At 46.3% G+C, this 11842-nt stretch overlaps 1 long non-coding RNA gene across 1 annotated transcript in view; it reads left to right on the top strand.

The window, feature by feature from the left end:
• LOC109291498 overlaps positions 1 to 3122 on the top strand; it is a 20908-nt gene extending 17786 nt beyond the window's left edge. Inside the window, exon 3 of the long non-coding RNA XR_002095867.1 lies at positions 2847 to 3122. This is a non-coding gene — a long non-coding RNA (uncharacterized LOC109291498). The remainder of the gene's footprint in view (positions 1 to 2846) is intronic.
• Positions 3123 to 11842: the final 8720 nt, after the last annotated feature.

Raw genomic sequence — 11842 nt, 5'->3', positions numbered from 1 at the left:
TCCATGATTTTTTGTATCCAGTAGATTTATGAAGTGAAATTCATAGGCTCATCTACAAAAGGTGTTTTGTAAGTTCCCTTTGAGGATTAGAACTGAGAGATCAGAGAGACACAAGTAGTTGGGTATTATTGTCTTTGATAGATTTTCAGTGTGCATTCATTCTGGTGTGCAGCTGTTGTTTTCTTGTTCTTGTCTTCTCCTATATATTTTCCATCAGGGCATTTGGGGCATTGGATGAGATATATTACATTTCTGGAGATGTAGGTGTAAGATCCAGGAATGGTGATAGATCTGTGGTGGGGTGTATTATTGTGAGGGTGGTGGAGACTGTGTTGGCAGGTTTTGCATTTCTTGTTCTGGCATGGTCTGGATCCATTGGGTGTGGTTTTGGCCATAGGGAGTTTGCTTCTGGTGATGAGGTTAGTGAGGTTTGGTGCTTGTTTAAAGGCTAGGATGGGTTATTCTGGAAAAATGTATGAGTTCATCATCAGAAATTCCTTGATGGGTCTTGAGGTGATTTAAGAGTCCAATCCTTGAGGCACAAATTTGTCCATAGAAATTGCAGATCTTTGCACAGGGGAGAGTAGGTTGTAGACTAGGATTCCTCTCCTTTTCCATCCTCCACTTCCTCTTCTCCTCTTCAAGGGCAAAATGCTTTAGCTTGAAACAGGCTGTCACTCGGTTGAGGTTAATGCACCATTAGAGACAGCCAGCTCCTCCCAACTATTAATATAGGCATCCATTTTCTTGAGGTATGCCTTCAATGTGTCCTTGTAGTGTTTCTTCTGGCCACCATGAGATCCCAAACTATTACTAAGCTGAGACTAGAGCACTTGTTTTGGAAGTCAAGAGTCAAGCATCTGCATACAATGTCCAGCCCAGCAAAGTTGGTGCTTGAGGGTCACCTACTCCATGCTGGAAACATTGGTTTCAGCAAAGATGCTGGTGTTTGTGCAGAGATCTTCCCATTTGATGTGGAGGATTTTCCAAGGGCATCATTGGTGATGTGTCTCCCAGCTCTTGAGATGATGAGTGTAGGTCATTCACATTTCACATTGGTAGAGGAGAGTGGGGATGATGACTGCATTGTAAACCTGGATCTGGGTGTCTTTCCAGATATTGTGATGAATAGACACACCAAAGCAATTTTGGAAAGGAGGCTGTTGTGCACTAGATCCTGTGCTGGATTTCCTCATTAGATGTTCACTCTCTGAAAGAGGTGGCTACCAAAGTTGGGGAAGTGCATGACTAGCTCCAGGGTCCCTATCTCAATGGTAATTTGGGAAGGGTGTCCACATTCATGTCCAAGGCCAGGCTTATAGGGTACTTTAGTCTTCTTGATGTTGAGAGAGAGGCCCAAAATTTCAGTAGGATTCTCCAAAAAATCCAGCGCAGTCTGGAGATTTTCCTCAGTGTACACAAGAATGGTGTAGTCATCAGCATGAAAGTCAAAGATGGTTGTTTTAAGTACTTTGGTCTTCGAGTAACCAAAATGTTCCAGGTTGAAGAGTTCTCTGTCCATTCAGTATTTAGTATCAATTCTAGAAGGTGAGGACCAGGGTGATTGTCAGAAAAATAGAGAATAGAGTTGGGGTGATGACGCACCCTTACTTGACACCAGTTTATATGACAAATGCATCTTTATCTAATCCATTTCAAAGAATGGTCAGTCATCTGGTCATGGAGAAGTCTTTGATGTACTTTGATGACTCCAATGTACTTTTCAGGACAAAGAAATCTGGTCAGTACTTTCCACAATGCTTTGTGGTTGATGGAATCAAAGGCCTTAGTAAGGTCCATAAATGCCACATACAGGTCCTGATGTTGGCCCCAACACTATTCTTGGACCTAGCAGGCAACAAAGATCATGTCAGGTGCCCCACAGAATGTTCTGAAACCACACTGACCACATAGCAGAACTTCCTCAGTGAAAGGTAGAAGATAGTTCAGGAGAATGCTGGAAAAGATTTTCCCTGCTGTGGAATGGAGGGTGATACCCTTAACAGTTCCCACACAAACTTTTCTCCTTTCTTGAAGACAGTCACCATGTTGGCATTCCTCAGATCCCCAGGGATCTCTTCACTGTTCCAAATTTATATAATAAATCCATGAAGTCTCAGTTCCAGTTCCTTGCTGCCAGCCTTGTAGATTTCAGCAGGTATGCTATTCGGTCCAGTAACCTTGTTGCTCTTGATAGCACACCAAACTCTCCTAAGATAGGAAGGTTGGAAAGGGATCCCCTTTCGGGGTGTTGGAGGATGGGTTTGATGGTGGTATTCATCACAGTCAACTCATGATTCAGGTGTGTCTCAAAGTGTTCTTGCTATCTAGCCTTGATAGATTCATTATCTTTTAGGACTGCCAAGCTATCCTGTGATCACAGGAAAGCAGGACCATGGGAAGTAGGGTCATAGGGCTTTTGTTGCCTGGAGAAAGCTATGCATATCATGTTTTTCAGCATAGATCTAGATCTCCTTGGATTTATCTTGCCACCACTGATTTTTGATTTCCTGAATGCTTCTTTCAATTCAGCTTTGAGGATATGACACATCTCCTTCTTCTGCTGAGATGAGGTGTCATCTTGTTAAGCAAAATGAGACCCTCTCCTTCCAGTCAAGAAGGCTTGGATCTCAGCATCACTGTCATCAAACCAATCTTGGTGTTAATGGGTAATACAGCCAATGGATTCAGCACAGGTGAATGGATGGCAGTTTAAAACCCCTTCCAGCATGTCTCATTGTTGCCTTCATTTGTTGACAGGGCAGAGAACTTTTCTTGGAGACACTGTTGGAGATCCTTACAGACTTTCAGGTGTTGAAAAAGATTTGCTGTTGAGAGTCCTTCAGATTGTTTTTGGCTGTTTTTTGTTGTTTCAGAGCAAGCCAAATGTTCATAATGGATCTAACAAGATGGTGATCTGTCCAGCAGTCTTCAGTTCCTTGCATGGCTCATGTGATAAGAACATCCATTGGATCATGGGCTCTAATAATAACATAGTCAAGGAGGTATCAGTACTTTGAGTGAGGGTGTCTCCAGGTGGTCTTACATTTGTCACTCTGTCTGAAGATGGTGTTCATCATGACAAGGCCAGGCTCCGCACATTTGCTTGAGAGAAGGTTGCCATTGGAGTTGTCTTTTCCTACTCCTTCTTTCCCTATGGTGCCACTCCAGAGTTCTAGATCATGCCCACCTCCTATGCTGAAGTCATAGAAGAGAAAAATCTTGACTGCCTTGTGAGTACTAGTCAATACAGGGTCATGGTTGGAGTAGAATTGTTCTTTGCCATCATTGTCAGCATCAAGCATTAGGGGCAGATTTCTAGGAGTGAGATGCTGACTGCTTTGCAGGAGTTACAAGCCCAGATAACGATCCTGCAAGAACAATGTACCCTGCTTCTGGGTCCATCAGGGCAGTTAGCTTACTTATCTCATCCCAAACCCCGTATTCTGCTACCTGACAAATTGAATGGGAATTCTCACTGCTTCCAGGTGTTCATTAATCAGTGCTGCCTCATCTTTTGTCTCTGCCCCAGAACCTACACTTCAGATGCAGCCAAGGTGGGGCTGATCATTGATGGGATTCCCCACCCCTGGAGCCAGTTGACCCCCTCCTTGACCAACTGGAATACTTTATCCAGACCATGGCCAAGGTTTTCAGAGAGCTGTATCAGGTCTGTACTGCATAATGAGCTCTCCGGACCCTCAGATGGGGATGCTGCCTGGTATTGAATTATGTTGCTGAATTTAGATGGCTGATTGCTGACACAGAGTGGAATGAGATGTCTCAACACTGCCACTTCCACCAGGGCCTTCAGGACCACATTAAAAATGAGCTGGCCCAGATGGAGGTCCCAGCTACCCTACTACAGGCTCACTGACTTGAGTATCCACATTAATACCCACATATCTGAGTGACAACAGGGATGTTGAGCCAAATCTCAACTCCTGAAGTTGGCTAGGGCCCTGGAAGAGCTATTACTGCCTTCATAGATTTCATAGATTTCATAGACATTAGGGCTGGAAGGGGCCTTGGAAGATCATTGAGTCCAGCCCCCCGCCCAAAGGGCAGGAAGTCAGCTGGGGTCATAGGATCCCAGCAAGATAAGCATCCAATTTACCCCTGAAGGTGTTCAATGTAGGTGCTTGAACCACCTCCGATGGCAGGCTGTTACAGACCTTGGGGGCTCGGACAGTAAAGAAATTCTTCCTTATGTCCAGCCTGAAATGGTCTTGCAGTAGTTTATGACCGTTCAACCTCGTCATCCCTTGGGGTGCTCTGGTGAACAAATATTCCCCCAGATACTGGTGGTTACCCCTGATAAACTTATAGGTGGCCATCAGATCACCTCTGAGCCTGTGCTTTTCCAGGCTAAAGAGCCCCATGGCTCTCAGCCTGTCCTCGTAAGGTTTGTTTTCCTGACCTCTGATCATGCGTGTGGCTCTTCTCTGGACTCCCTCAAGTTTCTCCACCTCCTTTTTGAATTGTGGAGCCCAAAACTGGATGCAGTACTCCAGTGGGGCCCATGCAAGTTGACATGACTAGAAAAAGACTACCCCCAAAGAAGAAGGCTCATCATTTCTCCCAGATGCTCTGCCTGTATTGTGGTGGGAGGCAGAACATTTTGTTTGGACCTACGGGAGGAAGGAAATGTCTGCCTCATCTTCAGGAAACTCTCTGTCCCAGCCTTGTTAGAAGGGCATTGTCTGGGACTTTCACTCACCATTCAGCCAGGCTTTCTGATTCACATTAAATGCTCGAGTGCCACCAAACCCTGAAACTCACCCTAGCTAGTCACCCTTCGTCTGCAGCATGAATCTGGAGTGGACCTCTGTGTTCTGGCCCTCTTAGACACAGAGCCTCTGGTAAATTCATGGACTAACCCTAGTGGAACAACATCAGATACCAATCAGGCCCAAAAAGAACCCTGAAACAATAGAGACTGTGGACAGATCCCCACTCTCCTTGGGGCCCATCACCACTGAGATAGTTCAAATAGGAGTAATGATATGTGACCACTAGTTGTCTTTTTATTTTGATCTGATTGGTTCCCCTCACTTTTCAGACATCCTGGGGACCCCTTGGCTGTCCCTCCATGGTTCAGAAATCTTACGGAGGCTGAAGGAGCTCCACTTCAATTCATCCTATTATTTGCACTCTTGCTTAGAGGAGTGTCCCTCAGTTGATATTCAGGCCAGAAGCAGGGCTGAAAACATCTAGTTACTTGTGCTGACCATAGAAGCTCCATAGCCTTCCTTTAATGGAAAGTATGCATCCCATGGACCCAGACTTGCCTCTCCCTGCCAAGTATTGAGACTTAGTGGAGGTTTTTTACAAGAAAGGGGCAGACCAATTCTCACCACATTGTTTTTATGATAGTCTCATTGATCTCCTTGCTCTCCTAGATTTATTTTTGAACAAGGGGGACGATGTGGTGAGTGATCTGATGACAGAGGGTAACCTAGGCAACAGCAACCGTGACACTATCATTTTCACTGTCCCTCTTAAAGCTGGGAAATCTGTCAGTAAGGTACAAATTCTTGACTTTAAAAAAGCTGACTTCAATAAGCTAAGGACTTTAGCAAGTAATGCCCTACAGCAGGGTAGGCAACTTTTTTGGCTGGAGTGCCAAAAAACACCACAATGCCTACCTCGGAAGATGCTGGAGTGCCAGCATGCCAGAAAACAAAATGAAGGCAAGGGGTACATGGCAGGATGCCTTGCTTGTGCCCCTTGCCCCCCACCCAAAGCCCCTGCCCCACAGCCTGGGCTCTGTGGCTGCCAGCAGCTACCCCAGCTCTGGGTAGCTGCTGGAGCCCGGGCTGCTCCCAGCAGGGCTTGCAGCATCCCAGCTGCCTGCTGGGTGCAACCCAGGATCCCAGCTGGCAGCAGCTCCCCAGAGCCTGGGCAGCTGCAGCTGGAAGGCTCCAAACAGTTGTGCCAGGTTCCAGGCAGCTCCAGCACCAGCTCTGCACTGTTGTGTGCAGGCGTGCCTCAGAGCAGGTGGTGGGGGTGGGGCCTGAGGCAGTGCAGCCCCGATCTCTCCCCCACTCCTGGCACAGAGGTGATGAGCCCGGTGCAGCTGTTTGGAGCCAGCCCAGACTCTGGGCAGCTGCAGCTAGCAGTGGGCAGAGTGCAAACAGCTCCACCGGGCTGCACAGCTCCAGCATCAGCTCCGTGCTGGTGGTGACTGATGCAGAGCTGATGCCGGAGCCACCTGGAGCCCAGCACAGCTGTTTGGAGCCTCCTGGCTGCACCCAGCCCCGGCTCTGGGGAGCTGCTGCTAGCTGGGATCCTGGGCTGCTCCCAGCAGGAAGCTGGGATGCTGCAAGCCCTGCTAGGAGCAGCCCGGGTTCCATCACTGGCAGCAGCTACCCGGAGCTGGGGCCAGCTGCAGCTGGGAAGCTCCAAACAGCTGTGCCACAGTGTACCAAGCAAAATGGCCTCACGTGCCATGCTTGGCATGCGTGCCAGGGGTTGCCAACCCCTGCCCTACAGGATCATGGACTGCAGGGAAAGAGTGTAGATGAAGAGTGGTCATTCTTCAAGGACACAATCCTCGGTGCACAGTTGTTGATACCTATACACAGAAAAGGTGGCACAGGGGCCTGGAGGCTATCTTGGCTAAATAGGGAAGTCACAGATCCTCTGAAAAAGAAAAGGAAGACTTGTCAATGATGGAAGCTAGAAATAGACCAAAGAGAACTACATAAGATTGGCCCACACCTGTAGGGTCCAGATCAGAAAATCAAAGATGGTGACTGAATTCAAGTTAGCATCCAAAATCAAGGGCAATACTTCTATAGGTACGTAGATAACAGGAGGAAAACCAGTGGAAATGTGGGACCACTGCTCAATGCATCTGGAGATGTGATCACCAACACCAAGAAGAAAACTGAACTCCTGAACTAGTACTTTGCCTCTGTTTTCCACCAGTCTAAGAATAAGAGCCTGCCAAATGTAAATATGACACAGAATAGTCACAGTAGGGAAGATCACCTACAAACAGTCAATGCAGAGCTGGTGAAAGAACATCTAGAGAGGCTGGATATGTATAAGTCAGCAGGACCAGATGAACTCCATCCAAGAGCACTGAATGAACTAGCCAAAGTCATCACAGAATGGTTGGCAAACCTCTTTGAAATTCGCAGCACTCAGGAGAGGTCCCAGAAGACCGGAAGAGGGCCAGAGTTATGCCCATCTTCAAGAAGGGGAGGACAGAGGCCCCAGGAAACTACAGGCTGATCAGCCTCACTTCAATCCCAGGAACAATTCTCAAACAATTTCCCAAGGAGTCCATATGCAATAAGCTAGTAGAAGGCAAAATTCTGAATGACAGCCAGTACAGTTTTGTTGTGGGTAGCTCATGCCTGACTAACCTCATCTCCTCCTATCACCAGGTTCCTCACCACCTGGATAAGGGAAATGAGGTTAACGTCATTTACTTGGACTTTAGGAAGGCCTTTGACTTGGTGCCCCATTAGGCTCTCAAGGTAAAACTAGGAAACTATGGACTCAACAATTCAACAGTCAGATGGGTGGGCAACTGGCTGTGGGGCCAGACCCAGAGACTACTAATAAACAGATCTGTGTCCACCTGGTGGAAGATAACCAGGGTTCAGTACCTGGACCAGTGCTTTTCAACATCTTCATCAATGAATTGGATGTGGTGATGAAAAGCCCACATTCAAAAGAGGATGGAGCTAGGCTATTCTCAGTGGTGGCAGATGGCACAACAAGGAGCAATGGTCTCAAGTTGCAGGGAGGGAAGTTTAGGCTAGATATTAGGAAGAATTTTCTCACTAGGAGGGTAGTAAAACACTGGAACAGGTTACCCAGAGAGGTGGTGAAAGCTTCATCCTTGGAGGGTTTCAAAACTCAGCTAGACAAAGCTTTGGCTGGGATGATCTAGTTGGGGCTGGTCCTGCTTTGAGCAGGGGATTGGACTAGATGATCTCCCAAGGTCCCTTGCAACCCTAACTTTCTATGATTCTATAAACCTCCCAGGCTTTGTAGATGGTGTAGAGCAGTGGACATGATATACTTGCACTTTAACAAGTCTTTTGACACTGTACCCCATGATATTCTTACAGGTAAGTTAAGGAAACAAAGTCTAAATGAAGCTGATATGCAGTAGGTAACTGGTTGGATGATCATGCTTAGAGAGATGCCACGAATGGCTCATGTCTAACTGGAAGGAGTTATCAAGTGGGTTCTTCAGGGATGTGCCCTGGATCCAACAGTGTTCAATATCATTAGAGAATGAAATTGAGTGTATACTTAGCAAATTTGTTGACGTTGTGAAGCTAGGTAGAGATGCAGATACTTTGGAGGGTAGCATATGGACCCAGAAAGACCCTGACAATTTGAAAAAAAAAATGGTCTGAAACAAATTCAACAAAGGCAAGTGCAAAGTACTGCACTTCAGATGGAACAATCAAATTCACAATCCTAAAAGCAGGAATGATTGATTAAATTTTATTATTGCAGAAAAGGACCTGAAAGTGGACTGGAAACAGGAGTCAGCCATGTAATTTCACTGCAAAAAAGTGTGGGATTTTTACTAGGAATATTATGTGCAGCTGGAAGTGTTTTTCCACTGTATTTGGCACTGGTGAGGCCTCACCTCAAGTACTAAGCCCAATGTGAGTACTGCACTTCAAGAAAGACATGAACAAATTGGGAAAGGTCTGCAGAAGCACAACAAAACCTAGAGATCTATAAAACATGACATATAAGATTAAAGGACAAGATATTTAATCTGGAGAAGACAAGATTGAACAGGGATTTGATAAAAGACTTCATATATAAAAAGTGTTGTAAATAGAATGGTGATCTATGGTAATCAACTATTCTCTGCAGCCATCAGGCACAGAAGAAGTAGTAATGGTCTTATATTACAATAAGTAAAATTTAAGTTGGCTAGTAGAAAAAACTGTCTGGCTATGTGGATGATTGAGCACTGGAACAGGCTACTGAGAGAAGTTGTGGAATATTTCTTATGATGAGAAAAGTTAAGGACTAGAACAGATTACCTAGGGAGATCATGGATTTTCCATCATTGGGAGCTGTTAAGTGCTGTTTAGACAAATATTTGTCTGGGATGGTTTAAACAAGGATTTTACTGACTTGAGCAGGATGTAGGAGATGACCTCTTGAGGTTCCACCCAGCACTAGTTTCTATGATCCTATAATTCTGTGATAAATCATTCATTTTTCTTTCCTTTGATCCCAATGGATCATCTTGCGCACCCCCTGGGGTGTGCACACCCCACTTTGGAGACCATTGTATTAGATCTCTGGGTGTGTCCCATAAGCCAATTTTCTACCCACTGGACTGTGTAATAATCTACATTGCAACTATTTGGTTTATTTATAAGATCTGGGTGCAACACTGTGTCAAGGATCTTTTTAAAATCTAAGTAAATAACATCTACCTCTATTCCTTCATCCGAGCATTCTGTGACCTGGTCATAAAATGAAACCAGGCTAGTCAGACAGGATCTGCCTACTATGAACCCATGCTGATTGCCCCTTTGCATCATTTTAAACACTGGTCCCCCACAAATGTGATCCTTAACAATTTTCTCAAAGGTCTTGCCAAGGATAGAGGTGAGACTAACCAGCCTATAGTTACCCAGTTCCTCCTTCCTCCCCTTCTTGAAAATAGGGACCACATTGTCCCTTTTCCAATCCTCCGGGACCTGTCCTGAGTACCACGAGTACTCAAACAGTTTTGCCAGTGGCTCCGCTATGAGTCCAGCTAATTCCAGCTAATTCCCAAGTACCCTAGGATGAAGATCATCAGGACCTGTTGACTTAAATACATTCAACCCTTCCAGGTGCCCCTTTACTAGGTTAGCACGAACAGTTGGTGGGTTGATATCTATACTGGGCTTACCTTAGGTCCCAATAGGATGCATATTTGTATTTGTGTCCAGGAACACGGATGCAAATAAATCATTTAGAAGCTCCACTTTGGCCATCCTATCTGTTACCAGTTGCCCTACTTCATCCTGAAGGGGCCCTAAGTTATCCTGCACCTTCTTTTTTCTTCCTATGTACTTAAAGAATTATTTTTTGTTATCCTTAACTTTTGCTGCCACCCTAAGCTCCATTTCCACTTTGGCTGTCCTCACTGTTTCCCTACAAGCTCGAGTCAAACAGGTATACTCCTCGTTGGTGGCAGCCCCCTGCTTCCACAACCTGTAGGCCTTTTTCCCTCCAGGCTCTCCTGGATTTCCCTGCTCCACCAAGAGGGTTTCTTTGCTTTTTTGCCCGCTTTTATGTGTACTGGGATGGTCCTTTTCTGTGCCTGCAGGATTAGACCCTTGAGAAATGCCCACCCTTCCTGGACTCTCATCTCTCCAAGGCTTTTACCAGTCAGTCCCTTCCTAACTAATCTCCTGAGTTTGTTGAAGTTGGCCTTCCTGAAGTCTAGCACTTCCGCCCTACTAGTTATCTTCCCCACCTTTCTCCAGATAGTGAACCCTATTCCCTAGATTACCTTGCACCAAGTCTAGTAAGGCATTTCCCCAAGTGGGAATGCATACCTTCTGTGATAGGTGACGGTCCTGTAAGGAGGTTAGAAACTTTCATGAATGGGCAGACCTGGCTGCCTGTTTCTCCCAGCAGATGTCTGGGAAGTTAAGGTCACCCTTGACAACCAGGTCCTTTGAGCACGCTGCCTCTGAGAGTTGTCTCAAGAATTCTAGGTCTAATTTGTCTCCCTGGTGCGGGGGTCTGTAGAAGACCCCCACTACCAAGTCCCTTTCACCCCTACACCCCTGTAACCTGACCCATAGTACCTCAATTTGCCCTTCTTCCTGGCCCAAATTAACTATGTAAGATGTATATTGCTCCTTAACATAAAGAGAAACCCCACTGCTTTTCTCCCCACTTTGTCCTGTCTGTACAGCCTGTAGCCCTCAACGTCCACTGTCCAGTCATGGGTAGGATCCCACCAAGTTTCTGTTAGCCCAACCAGGTCAAATTCTTTATTTGCAAGCAGGAGTGAAAGTTCCTCCTGCTTGTTCCCCATGCTCCTAGCACTAGTATAGAGGCATCTAAGCCCCCCACAATAGATGCCCTTGCTACTTCCCCATTCTGATGCTTAGCAGGGCCCCTGGTACTTACCTGAACTGTTCCAGTGCCTGGCTTGAGGTCTGTCATTCCTGGCCTCTTCCTGTCATCAACATCCCCATCTCCCAACAAACCTAGTTTAAAGCCCAGCAAAGGAGCCAGCCTGTATGAGAACAGACTCCTACCTCTTGGAGAGAGATGTAGCCCATCTTGTCCAAACAAGGCCTTATCCTGGAAGTGCAGGTCGTGGTCAAGGAATCCAAACCCCGCATGATGGCACCAGCTCTGAAGCTGCAAGTTGACCTCTCTAACGCAATTGCTGTGGTGCTTTCCTTGACCGCTGACCAGTAGGATGGATGAGAAGACCACCTGTGCCCCTGATACTCTGAGCCTAGCTCTCAGTGCCATGTAATCACTCATGGGCCTGCCTGGACTACACCAGGCTGTGTCATTCATTCCCACATGGATGAGGAACATGGGATAGGAGTCAGAGGGCCTAATCAGGTCTGGAATCCTTGTTGTGATGTCTCAAGGATTTCTACTTGCCATTTAGCCATTTTTGTTAACATTTATTAGTGTGAGCAGACTGCTGCAAAGAGCTGGGCTTCCTCTGGGCTATAAAGACAAGGTAATTGCACCAAATAAAGCCATAGTGAGGTGGTGCAGGCTCCCACCCTGGGGGTTTTTAAGAGGAGGTTGGATGACCACCTTACTGGGGTCGTTTGACCCCAATACTCTTTCCTGCCATGGCAGGGGGTCGGAC

The sequence above is a fragment of the Gavialis gangeticus genome, unplaced genomic scaffold (genome assembly GCF_001723915.1).
Source record: "Gavialis gangeticus isolate Ggan-Ray unplaced genomic scaffold, GavGan_comp1, whole genome shotgun sequence".
Taxonomy (NCBI): domain Eukaryota; kingdom Metazoa; phylum Chordata; order Crocodylia; family Gavialidae; genus Gavialis; species Gavialis gangeticus.
The sequence above is the reverse complement of the archived record's forward strand: the minus strand, read 5'-3'. Positions and strand labels throughout refer to the sequence as shown.